A 12,986-nucleotide genomic window follows, 5' to 3' on the forward strand; every position below is an offset into this window, starting at 1 on the left:
ATACTTGAAAGCAATGTCATTGCTTTGTTTTATCCTCAAACCAAGTAAAGCAGTTTTTCTGCATCTCATGCAGAATAAGTTACGGCTGGTGTTTTATTATTTAAACAGTGCCCATTTTGAATTCAGGAGATAGGCGCTTCACACTGGAGTTATCATGGATGCTGCGTAGAGCTGTGGAGGAGATGCATCTTTGCAGGCTCCGACACACATTCTAAGAAGGAGGATAGCTGCACTGGCAGAGATGTATAGACTTTGAAACTAAGACGGAGTGCATTCTTTAATGCACTAAGGCAGTCTTCCTGAGACATTACACTAAGGTATGGGGTTAGATAATTCCAACTGGGTCTGGAAGAAGTGTACTCCAACCATGCTCTCGCTAGTGTAGGGGTTTTAGTGATAGATGTGAGTAATATTAGGAATAATCAACATGGTCGAAGTGTTCATATTTTTCACCTTACTAACAATGCTGATAACAATTATGTGTCTCATCTGACTAATAATTACAGATCATGTTCTATATTCAAGGATTAGTCTTTTGTAAGTCTCGGCGGTGAACTCTGCTCCGCTCGTGGTCAGCACTCCGCACTAAGCGTTCGACTATGTCGAGCGAGAAAAATCCACCTCCTGGTGAGATTTTTCCTTGTTCGCGATAGTCAACATCAAGTTGGCGAGCACAATGTGGAAAATCAACCTCCCAGCGAGATTTCTCAATGCAGGTGGTCAGATTTCTCATTGCGATTTGTTGCGTATGCTCGCGACCGTTCGCCTTGAAAAAGCTGCCGCTTGAGTAAAAATCTACTCGAGAAAGGAAGCAGCGCCCGTTTGCGCTGTGCATGGTGCTGTTCGCTATGATTGCACAGTGCAGACAAGCACCTGGCACTGAAAATCACAGCGAGCAGCATTTATCCAACACACTCCACCGCTTGAGGAGCTCTGCGTAGGGTGGCAGACTTTTGTTTGCACTTTGCGAAGTTCCACGTAGGAGAACTCCATGAACTCCGTTCACGGCTTAGTCTTTTCAATAACCATTTGGAAATGTATTATTGACTCTTCTCTTTGTGAAACCTAGAGAATGCCAAAGTGTCAAACGAAAGTTTTAAGATATGTTTCAAAGAACTCCTTGGGAATAAGAGTGGTCTTGATTGAGGTTGCTGACAGCATCTGTAACTATTAAAGTTGTGCTGTTTAAACAATAGACAACTTCCCCACTTTGCACACTGGAGGATTAACCAACCCTTTCGCTCAAGTTTTTTAAAATCTTTTTTATGAACTTTTTAGAAATTTTCTTTGGAAAATCTTCTTTTTATTATATGTCTTATCACAATGTTGCATCACACTTGTAACATGATACCATCATCATTCCTCTTCTTGCAGGAAACTTTCATTATAACTCTTTATGAGCATGCCTAATTCATTTGGAATATATTCCCATAATTCCGATGCACTTCGGGACAAAGCCCTTCTTCAGGGTTTCATTCTGCAATGTTAACAGAAATTCAATGATTCAAGAGATTTCAGTCCTCCTTAAAATTAAAAACAGGAGACTAATCTGTGCTCAATTACAAGAAGCGCTCAATGTGTTGCCTGTGAACAGTGTATAACGATTTACGGTACTAGAGTGCCTCTACGAAAAATTGTGTTGCGTGCCTCATCCAACGAATGCAAGTCGCTTTCTGGGTTAATGGAGCATGCTAAAAAGTTAATACATGTATCAAGTGCAGTTAGTGTACGTGATACATATATTAACTTTTTAGCATGCACCATTATATATTTATTACCAACTGGCGATTACAAGTAGGTAGTTATAGTTAGGACCTAGTTTCCATGGGAAAAGCATTTTCTTTGACTTGCCTATAACTTTGGCACCTTTTGACCAATCTGCATGACATTTTCCCCCAAAAAGTGTCAATGTATGTTCTGTGTGTCATGGAAAGTTTTGGGGGGATCCGTGCAGTGGGGGGTTGAGAAATAGGGGAACAAAATAACTGCTTGTAATGTTAATTCCTATAGGAATGCATTGTCGAACATGAAGCCCGAACCACTGGACGGAATTACACCAAGTTCAGCAGAAAGGTATATGTTGTTATGCTGTTTGTGCTTTTTGTTACTTGGTGCAAATCCGTTTAATACTTTTTGCTAAATTTAGGCTGAAAATTAAAGTGATATCTCTGGCCTTGAAAATGTTGCATTGATTTCACAATTAATGACAAATGGGCGCACCTAAGGGAATGCTCTGATTGGCTGGAACCAACCTGAACAGAAAGCTGCAGCTGCCATTTTATTGATCAGGAGCGGTTCCCTGGGCTGAAAATTTCTGTGGGAGCTAACATAAGGTGTCAGGGTGGACGTACTCTGACCCCATGTTTGAGAAAGGGGAGTATTAGTGACACAAATCATGTGTCCAAAATTGATCTCATTAATTTAGCATGATATTTGCAACTATGCCGCGATTGCCACTACAGCCCCTCTGTAGCATTGTGGGGACATTGCAAATATCATGAAGTCATCGCGACAATATACAAAAAATATAAATATATTTGTACACACTCGCTGGTCACTGTCACACACTCATATATGCACTCACACAGACACTTATACAACCATTCACATACCCACTCTTACACATTTAATCACATACCCATGCAGATACTCATGCACCCACTCACATACCCACTCAGGAACTCATGCACCCACTAACAGACCCACTCACACATTCACATATATACTCACAGACCCACTGAGACACTCATACACCCCCTTACTAATACACTAAGAAACTCCTAGACCCACTCACACACCCATACAATCACACTCACACTAAGTCACAGACCCCCTCAGAGATTTATGGACTTAGTCACTCAGTTATACACTCAGAAACCAACACACCCCCTCACAATGCTCATGGATCCACTCACAGACTCATCCAGACGCTCACCCTCCCAGTCACAGACCCACTCAGATATTCATGCATGCACCCATTCACTCATCCAATCAGAGACTTATGCTCTCACTCACAGACACATTGAGACACTCATACACCCACTCAAAGATCAACTCAGGCACTCAGACACTCACACACCCATATAGTGGCACCCACACCCACTCATAGACTCACTCAGCGAATTATGCACCCAGTCAGTTAAACACTCAGAGACTCATGCACCCACTCACAGTCGCACTCAGAGACCCACTCATGCTCAGACATTCATCCTGCCAGTGAGAAAACCACTGGGAGACTTTTGCATTTACTCACAGATCCACTCAGACACTCATGCACCCACTCACTCACCCACTAAGACACCTACTTAGACACTGATGTATCCACTCACAGATCCAATCAGACAGTTATGGACTTACTTGCAGATGCACAAAGGTGCTCATGAAACAACTCATAGACTGAGGTAGTCACGCAGTTCGTTACAGAAGCATTAATGGACTGATGCACCGTCTTACCGATTCACTCAAACACTTATACAGTGAATGAGAGTCTTAGTGATACAGTGATACCTGCAGTTATAGATTACACTGAAAAGGTTATGCACTGTGTTTTAGAGATATCAAGTGAGTTGTGCATGATATTATACAGTCATTCAGATAGTAATGTGTTTAGTCTGTTGGTTTATAATACATTTTGCAATTATAAGTTTCGAATGTGATGGTGGCTATTGGATGTCTGCATTTGTTTTATCATTTTGCGATGTATTCCTGGTGGTCACAGCTACTGATATCATCGCGACACCCGGCATCACCGCAAAAAATGGAAAATTAGTTTAAATGATTGTTGTTATACAAACTCCCTACAAAAATATGACTTTAAACAGTGCAGTAATAAACCCCTAGAATCGAAAAACCTGTAAAATGTGTGCATGAATGTGTTTTTTACCTCTTAAAATAGGTGCAATCGTTGCGGTTACAGAAGTCATCACGACTGTCTGCGTCATCGCGAAAACAGGAAGTCTTCCCAAAAAACATGTACCTTTTGCAAGAAACAACCAAAGGTTACAGGGACGGTATCGTTAGAAAATGTAATTAAAAAAACGTTGAAATTCACTGAAAAAACAAACTTTATACTTTATAGTTAGGCTTAGGTTTCACTCATACAAAACCAGTGAAATTCAGCAGTTATAGTAAGTTGAGATAACTATAACTCATGCCCCTGCAATACACTGCTTATGACTTCACATATTATATAACTCATGACGTGGTCAGTGACATCACTGATGACATCTCAGGTTTCCTAACTATAAAAGCCCTGTAACCTTTGGTTTTATAGTGAATATATATATATATATATATATATATATATATTCCACACAAAAAGCTCCCAAAATTGAAGATGCCACACTCAGACGTGTATAAAACTGTTTATTGGCAAGGCAGCACCAACAAACAACCTTTGAGGCCAACAGTTCGTAATACTGCCATGTACTCCCGACGCGTTTCGGGCATCATCTCGCCCTTGCTCACAGGAATGGCTGACATGGAGTGGTGGCAACAAACAGAAGTTCACACTCACGACGTTTAAATATATCCACAGTGGGCGTGTCTGCAAAGTGTATTGTGGTCAGGTGAGTCCTCTTTCTGTTCATGCCCTTGGTGGGTGTCGCAACCAAAGTCTCATTCAAAAAATTGATAATACCTATAGTAGGTCACTGCACTGCTCCCAAAATTGCCGCTTGTGCTGTTTTATCCCTTGCCAAACAACACGTCGATCCAACAGCGCCGTATTAGTGACGGCGCCAGACCCGCACATCCGCAGGGGGGCATCCTCGCGACCTGGGAAGGCCGCTGTTAAATTCCACACAAAAAGCTCCCAAAATTGAAGATGCCACACTCAGACGTGTATAAAACTGTTTATTGGCAAGGCAGCACCAACAAACAACCTTTGAGGCCAACAGTTCGTAATACTGCCATGTACTCCCGACGCGTTTCGGGCATCATCTCGCCCTTGCTCACAGGAATGGCTGACATGGAGTGGTGGCAACAAACAGAAGTTCACACTCACGACGTTTAAATATATCCACAGTGGGCGTGTCTGCAAAGTGCATTGTGGTCAGGTGAGTCCTCTTTCTGTTCATGCCCTTGGTGGGTGTCGCAACCAAAGTCTCATTCAAAAAATTGATAATACCTATAGTAGGTCACTGCACTGCTCCCAAAATTGCCGCTTGTGCTGTTTTATCCCTTGCCAAACAACACGTCGATCCAACAGCGCCGTATTAGTGACGGCGCCAGACCCGCACATCCGCAGGGGGGCATCCTCGCGACCTGGGAAGGCCGCTGTTAAATTCCACACAAAAAGCTCCCAAAATTGAAGATGCCACACTCAGACGTGTATAAAACTGTTTATTGGCAAGGCAGCACCAACAAACAACCTTTGAGGCCAACAGTTCGTAATACTGCCATGTACTCCCGACGCGTTTCGGGCATCATCTCGCCCTTGCTCACAGGAATGGCTGACATGGAGTGGTGGCAACAAACAGAAGTTCACACTCACGACGTTTAAATATATCCACAGTGGGCGTGTCTGCAAAGTGCATTGTGGTCAGGTGAGTCCTCTTTCTGTTCATGCCCTTGGTGGGTGTCGCAACCAAAGTCTCATTCAAAAAATTGATAATACCTATAGTAGGTCACTGCACTGCTCCCAAAATTGCCGCTTGTGCTGTTTTATCCCTTGCCAAACAACACGTCGATCCAACAGCGCCGTATTAGTGACGGCGCCAGACCCGCACGTCCGCAGGGGGGCATCCTCGCGACCTGGGAAGGCCGCTGTTAAATTCCACACAAAAAGCTCCCAAAATTGAAGATGCCACACTCAGACGTGTATAAAACTGTTTATTGGCAAGGCAGCACCAACAAACAACCTTTGAGGCCAACAGTTCGTAATACTGCCATGTACTCCCGACGCGTTTCGGGCATCATCTCGCCCTTGCTCACAGGAATGGCTGACATGGAGTGGTGGCAACAAACAGAAGTTCACACTCACGACGTTTAAATATATCCACAGTGGGCGTGTCTGCAAAGCGCATTGTGGTCAGGTGAGTCCTCTTTCTGTTCATGCCCTTGGTGGGTGTCGCAACCAAAGTCTCATTCAAAAAATTGATAATACCTATAGTAGGTCACTGCACTGCTCCCAAAATTGCCGCTTGTGCTGTTTTATCCCTTGCCAAACAACACGTCGATCCAACAGCGCCGTATTAGTGACGGCGCCAGACCCGCACATCCGCAGGGGGGCATCCTCGCGACCTGGGAAGGCCGCTGTTAAATTCCACACAAAAAGCTCCCAAAATTGAAGATGCCACACTCAGACGTGTATAAAACTGTTTATTGGCAAGATCGCTGTTGGATCGACGTGTTGTTTGGCAAGGGATAAAACAGCACAAGCGGCAATTTTGGGAGCAGTGCAGTGACCTACTATAGGTATTATCAATTTTTTGAATGAGACTTTGGTTGCGACACCCACCAAGGGCATGAACAGAAAGAGGACTCACCTGACCACAATGCACTTTGCAGACACGCCCACTGTGGATATATTTAAACGTCGTGAGTGTGAACTTCTGTTTGTTGCCACCACTCCATGTCAGCCATTCCTGTGAGCAAGGGCGAGATGATGCCCGAAACGCGTCGGGAGTACATGGCAGTATTACGAACTGTTGGCCTCAAAGGTTGTTTGTTGGTGCTGCCTTGCCAATAAACAGTTTTATACACGTCTGAGTGTGGCATCTTCAATTTTGGGAGCTTTTTGTGTGGAATTTAACAGCGGCCTTCCCAGGTCGCGAGGATGCCCCCCTGCGGATGTGCGGGTCTGGCGCGTCACTAATACGGCGCTGTTGGATCGACGTGTTGTTTGGCAAGGGATAAAACAGCACAAGCGGCAATTTTGGGAGCAGTGCAGTGACCTACTATAGGTATTATCAATTTTTTGAATGAGACTTTGGTTGCGACACCCACCAAGGGCATGAACAGAAAGAGGACTCACCTGACCACAATGCACTTTGCAGACACGCCCACTGTGGATATATTTAAACATCGTGAGTGTGAACTTCTGTTTGTTGCCACCACTCCATGTCAGCCATTCCTGTGAGCAAGGGCGAGATGATGCCCGAAACGCGTCGGGAGTACATGGCAGTATTACGAACTGTTGGCCTCAAAGGTTGTTTGTTGGTGCTGCCTTGCCAATAAACAGTTTTATACACGTCTGAGTGTGGCATCTTCAATTTTGGGAGCTTTTTGTGTGGAATTTAACAGCGGCCTTCCCAGGTCGCGAGGATGCCCCCCTGCGGACGTGCGGGTCTGGCGCCGTCACTAATACGGCGCTGTTGGATCGACGTGTTGTTTGGCAAGGGATAAAACAGCACAAGCGGCAATTTTGGGAGCAGTGCAGTGACCTACTATAGGTATTATCAATTTTTTGAATGAGACTTTGGTTGCGACACCCACCAAGGGCATGAACAGAAAGAGGACTCACCTGACCACAATGCACTTTGCAGACACGCCCACTGTGGATATATTTAAACGTCGTGAGTGTGAACTTCTGTTTGTTGCCACCACTCCATGTCAGCCATTCCTGTGAGCAAGGGCGAGATGATGCCCGAAACGCGTCGGGAGTACATGGCAGTATTACGAACTGTTGGCCTCAAAGGTTGTTTGTTGGTGCTGCCTTGCCAATAAACAGTTTTATACACGTCTGAGTGTGGCATCTTCAATTTTGGGAGCTTTTTGTGTGGAATTTAACAGCGGCCTTCCCAGGTCGCGAGGATGCCCCCCTGTGGATGTGCGGGTCTGGCGCCGTCACTAATACGGCGCTGTTGGATCGACGTGTTGTTTGGCAAGGGATAAAACAGCACAAGCGGCAATTTTGGGAGCAGTGCAGTGACCTACTATAGGTATTATCAATTTTTTGAATGAGACTTTGGTTGCGACACCCACCAAGGGCATGAACAGAAAGAGGACTCACCTGACCACAATGCACTTTGCAGACACGCCCACTGTGGATATATTTAAAGGTCGTGAGTGTGAACTTCTGTTTGTTGCCACCACTCCATGTCAGCCATTCCTGTGAGCAAGGGCGAGATGATGCCCGAAACGCGTCGGGAGTACATGGCAGTATTACGAACTGTTGGCCTCAAAGGTTGTTTGTTGGTGCTGCCTTGCCAATAAACAGTTTTATACACGTCTGAGTGTGGCATCTTCAATTTTGGGAGCTTTTTGTGTGGAATTTAACAGCGGCCTTCCCAGGTCGCGAGGATGCCCCCCTGCGGATGTGCGGGTCTGGCGCCGTCACTAATACGGCGCTGTTGGATCGACGTGTTGTTTGGCAAGGGATAAAACAGCACAAGCGGCAATTTTGGGAGCAGTGCAGTGACCTACTATAGGTATTAGCAATTTTTTGAATGAGACTTTGGTTGCGACACCCACCAAGGGCATGAACAGAAAGAGGACTCACCTGACCACAATGCACTTTGCAGACACGCCCACTGTGGATATATTTAAACGTCGTGAGTGTGAACTTCTGTTTGTTGCCACCACTCCATGTCAGCCATTCCTGTGAGCAAGGGCGAGATGATGCCCGAAACGCGTCGGGAGTACATGGCAGTATTACGAACTGTTGGCCTCAAAGGTTGTTTGTTGGTGCTGCCTTGCCAATAAACAGTTTTATACACGTCTGAGTGTGGCATCTTCAATTTTAGGAGCTTTTTGTGTGGAATTTAACAGCGGCCTTCCCAGGTCGCGAGGATGCCCCCCTGCGGATGTGCGGGTCTGGCGCCGTCACTAATACGGCGCTGTTGGATCGACGTGTTGTTTGGCAAGGGATAAAACAGCACAAGCGGCAATTTTGGGAGCAGTGCAGTGACCTACTATAGGTATTATCAATTTTTTGAATGAGACTTTGGTTGCGACACCCACCAAGGGCATGAACAGAAAGAGGACTCACCTGACCACAATGCACTTTGCAGACACGCCCACTGTGGATATATTTAAACGTCGTGAGTGTGAACTTCTGTTTGTTGCCACCACTCCATGTCAGCCATTCCTGTGAGCAAGGGCGAGATGATGCCCGAAACGCGTCGGGAGTACATGGCAGTATTACGAACTGTTGGCCTCAAAGGTTGTTTGTTGGTGCTGCCTTGCCAATAAACAGTTTTATACACGTCTGAGTGTGGCATCTTCAATTTTGGGAGCTTTTTGTGTGGAATATATATATATATATATATATATATATATATATATATATATATATTACCTACTGGCGGTCGCCAGTAGGTAGTTATAGTTAGGACCACGTTTCCATAGGAAAACCTCAACATTCTATTTTGAATAACTTTGGCGCCGGTCGACGAATCCTCGCGAATTTCTCAAAATAGGTGGGGCGCTACGCTCCGCTCCTACCCTGAAAGTCTCGGGGGGATCCGTCAAGCGGGGGCTGAGATAAAAGGGGGGTCCCAAAACGCGTTTTTCCCATGCATTTTTCCATAGGACCTTTAGAACGAGCTACAGCCCGAACGGCTGAACAGAATTACTCAAAATTTGGCAGAGAGGTAGTCCCTAGGTCAAGGAAGTGCCTTTTGTAGGTTTGGTGTAAATCTGTTCAGTAGATTCTGAGAAAATAGCCTTTAAATCAATATATATATCTGAGCCCGCTTACGGTACGCTTACCGTACGCTTACGGTAAGCGTACGGTGGCGTGCGCGAGCGCGATTCTGATTGGCTCTTAGATCTTAGTAAACATTCGAATCGGCCGAAACCAGGAAGCGGCGGCCGCCATTTTGTGTATTTCACTCTGAAAAAAAAGAGTGAAAACAAGGAAAGGGGGCAATGAGGAGAGTTACAGACCCCCTAACATTTGTAAGGGGGTCAAAGAAGGACAGAAAAGTACAAAAAAAACATTTATTGATTTTAAAAAAAATCACGGGGTACGCGTACGGTAAGCTTACGGTAAGCGTACGGTAGAAAAAAAAATAAAAAAAAAAATGAAAATCAGATTTAAGTGTTTAGATATTAGGGGGCTCTAAAAAGAGCCGTTGTGTTTATGAAATGATTTTTTTAGTGGTACCTACAAGTAAGTACCGATGCAGAGTCTAAGGTTCAAGAGGAAGACTCTGTTCCCTTCATCATTGAAGTGCACACCATCTCCTCTATAAATGTCTTGCATGTCATAACGCAAGTTGTTGTGGTAAATGGCACCCATACCATAGTCACGGAGGAAAGCAGAAACAGATTTGTTGACGTGCTTTCTTGCTTTGTCATCGCACCGCGTGCCCACCGTGCGTGCACGGCACTAACTGCGTAAAGTGGGCGCGCGGTGCGTGAAGCGCACCGCGTGCTCACTGTGCGCGCACGGAACGAACTGCGTTAAGTGGGCGCGCACGCCACGAATGGCGTAAAGTAACTTAGCATTTAAAAAACCGTACAAATTCACTGAAAAAACCATAGGTTTCACACACGTTATAGTTAGGAATTAGCATTTAAAAAACCTTGCAAATTCACTGAAAAAACCATAGGTTTCACACATGTTATAGTTAGCGGAAATTTTACTGATAAAAAACCAATGAAATTCCCCCGTTATAGTTAGTGCAGGCAACTATAACTCACGCGACCGCAATCTTCTGCTGATGACATATGTGTCTTTATGAAAAAAAAATATTTGTAATATATGTATAGCTAAAAATGTATGGAAGAAGACATGGGCAAATAAGTGTCTAAATACAGTATTAGCATCAGCAGAGGATTGCGGTCGCGTGAGTTATAGTTGCCTGCACTAACTATAACGGGGGAATTTCATTGGTTTTTTATCAGTAAAATTTCCGCTAACTATAACATGTGTGAAACCTATGGTTTTTTCAGTGAATATATATATATATATATATATATATATATATATATATATAAATATATATTATCTACTGGCAGTCGCCAGTAGATAGTTATAGTTAGGACCTATTTTCCACAGGAATTCTGCAACATTCTATTTGGAATAACGTTGGCGCCGGTTGACGAATCCTCGCGAAATTTTCCAAACTTTTGGCCAGCTCCGCTCCGCTCCTACCCTGAAAGTTTTGCGGTGATCCGTCAAGCGGGTCCCAAAATGTGTTTTCCCCATGCAATTTCCCATAGGATCTGTTGTCGCAGCTACAGCCCGAACCGCTGAACGGAATGACACCACATTTGGCAAAGAGGTAGTCCTCAGTTCGGACTCGTGCCTTTTGCATATATGGTGTGAATCTGTTCAGTAGTTCCTGAGAAAATTAGGGTAAAAAAGTTAGTGATATCTATGGCCAGGGAGGATCCGCGGACCCTACCCGCACCGTAGGTGCACCCTCCTCGAAATGAGCGCGCACCCTCCCAATCGCACGCTGAATGCTAATTGGCTGTCGAGTGTCTCTCTACATTCGAAACCAGGAACTGTTGGCGGTCATTTTTTACCTCGGTAGAAGCGAGGCTGAAGATGCAAGGGGAATAAGTGTGTAAAACATATAAAGGGGGCAGAGTGGAAATACTCTGACTCTCTAGAGGTGCTTAGGGGGTCCCAGAAGGACCCCTTAGGGCCCCCCTTCTTTTAAAAAGAAATCCGGCGAAATGCGCGCATGGTGCGCGCATCCTACCGCGTTGGATGCACGGATCCTCTCGCGGTGGGTTCACGAATTCAAGGAAAAATAAATGAAATTGTTGAGAGATAAAGATTAAGCTTAAGTGTTTTGTTCTTGAGTAGCTCTAAAAAGAGCCATTGTGTTCATTGAAAGTTTTTGGTACTTATAAGTAAGTACCTATACAGAGTCTAAAGTTGTTGAGGAAGTCTCTGTTCCCTTCATCAGTAAAGTGTACTCCATCTCTCCTATACATCTCTTGCATTTAAAAGCGCAGATTGTTATTGTAAATGGACCCCATTCTGTAGTCTCGGAGAAAAGCAGAAACAGATTTATTCACATGTTTCCTAGCTTTCTCAATCTGTGGACAAAAATGATCGGACCAGTTCCATTTCTGCCTTTGGCATATGTTAGAGTACACAAAGGCAGTTTTAGGGAAAAGTGAAATCAGTTGTGCAAAGGTGTCCTTCATAAGCATTTCCAGACCTACCCCAGTCAACGTGCCTAGGTCATTGCCACCAAAGTGCGCTATTATGAGGTCAGGGTGTTGGATTTGCATGAAGGATTTCACCAATGGCATCAATTGGTGCCACTTTAACCCTCTCTGTCCAATCCATTTAATGTCTACATTTGGCAAACCTAGGTCTTTGTGAATGCCTTTGTTTTCTGCATACATTTGGCTCCAGAAAATGTAGCTGTGTCCCACAATCCACACTGTAAGCATCTTGTAAGGAGGTCTGGATGCACTCAGATGGTCTCTGTAAATGAAATGGCAGTTTGGAAAGTAAGATGTTTCTAAAATGGTGGCTAAGATGCAATTTTGAAAAAAGACAAGAAATCATTGGTTGTTTAACAATCTTCTACACTGAAAGGTAGGGTGCATGTTTCTGTTTTTTAAACGCATGATTCTTATTGGTTAACAAAAAGTGTGTGAAAGGAACATTATATATGATAAGCTGATATGTTGAGAAGTCAAGCACACTTGCTGTTTTGATTAGCAACATTGTGTGCTGAACTTGTGACCTGTGTGCTCAGTACAGTGTTCCATGACCTGTTTCTATGGTAACGGGCAGAAGGCAGATTGGGGAAGGGTTGAAGTTTATGTCATTTGGAAAGGGTTGAAATGTTTAACTAATAGAAATGTGTGTTTGCTTATGTATTTATGTGGGAAGGAATGTGATTTGATATTTACATGTATATGTCTGGAAAATGAGAGGGAAACTTTGCCATTCTTTGGTTCTGCTGACAGGTGCACAGTGCAGAGATTCTGTATAAGAAAATCTGGTGTGTGACTGATATCTGGTGTGTGACTGATATACTTCTTAATCTACAAAACATCTTGAAAGGTGAGTTATTTAATTGTGAGGGGATATATGTAGACTATTTTTATTTTAATCGGACTAA

This window comes from Triturus cristatus, chromosome 2_2 (genome assembly GCF_964204655.1).
Source record: "Triturus cristatus chromosome 2_2, aTriCri1.1, whole genome shotgun sequence".
NCBI lineage: Eukaryota > Metazoa > Chordata > Amphibia > Caudata > Salamandridae > Triturus > Triturus cristatus.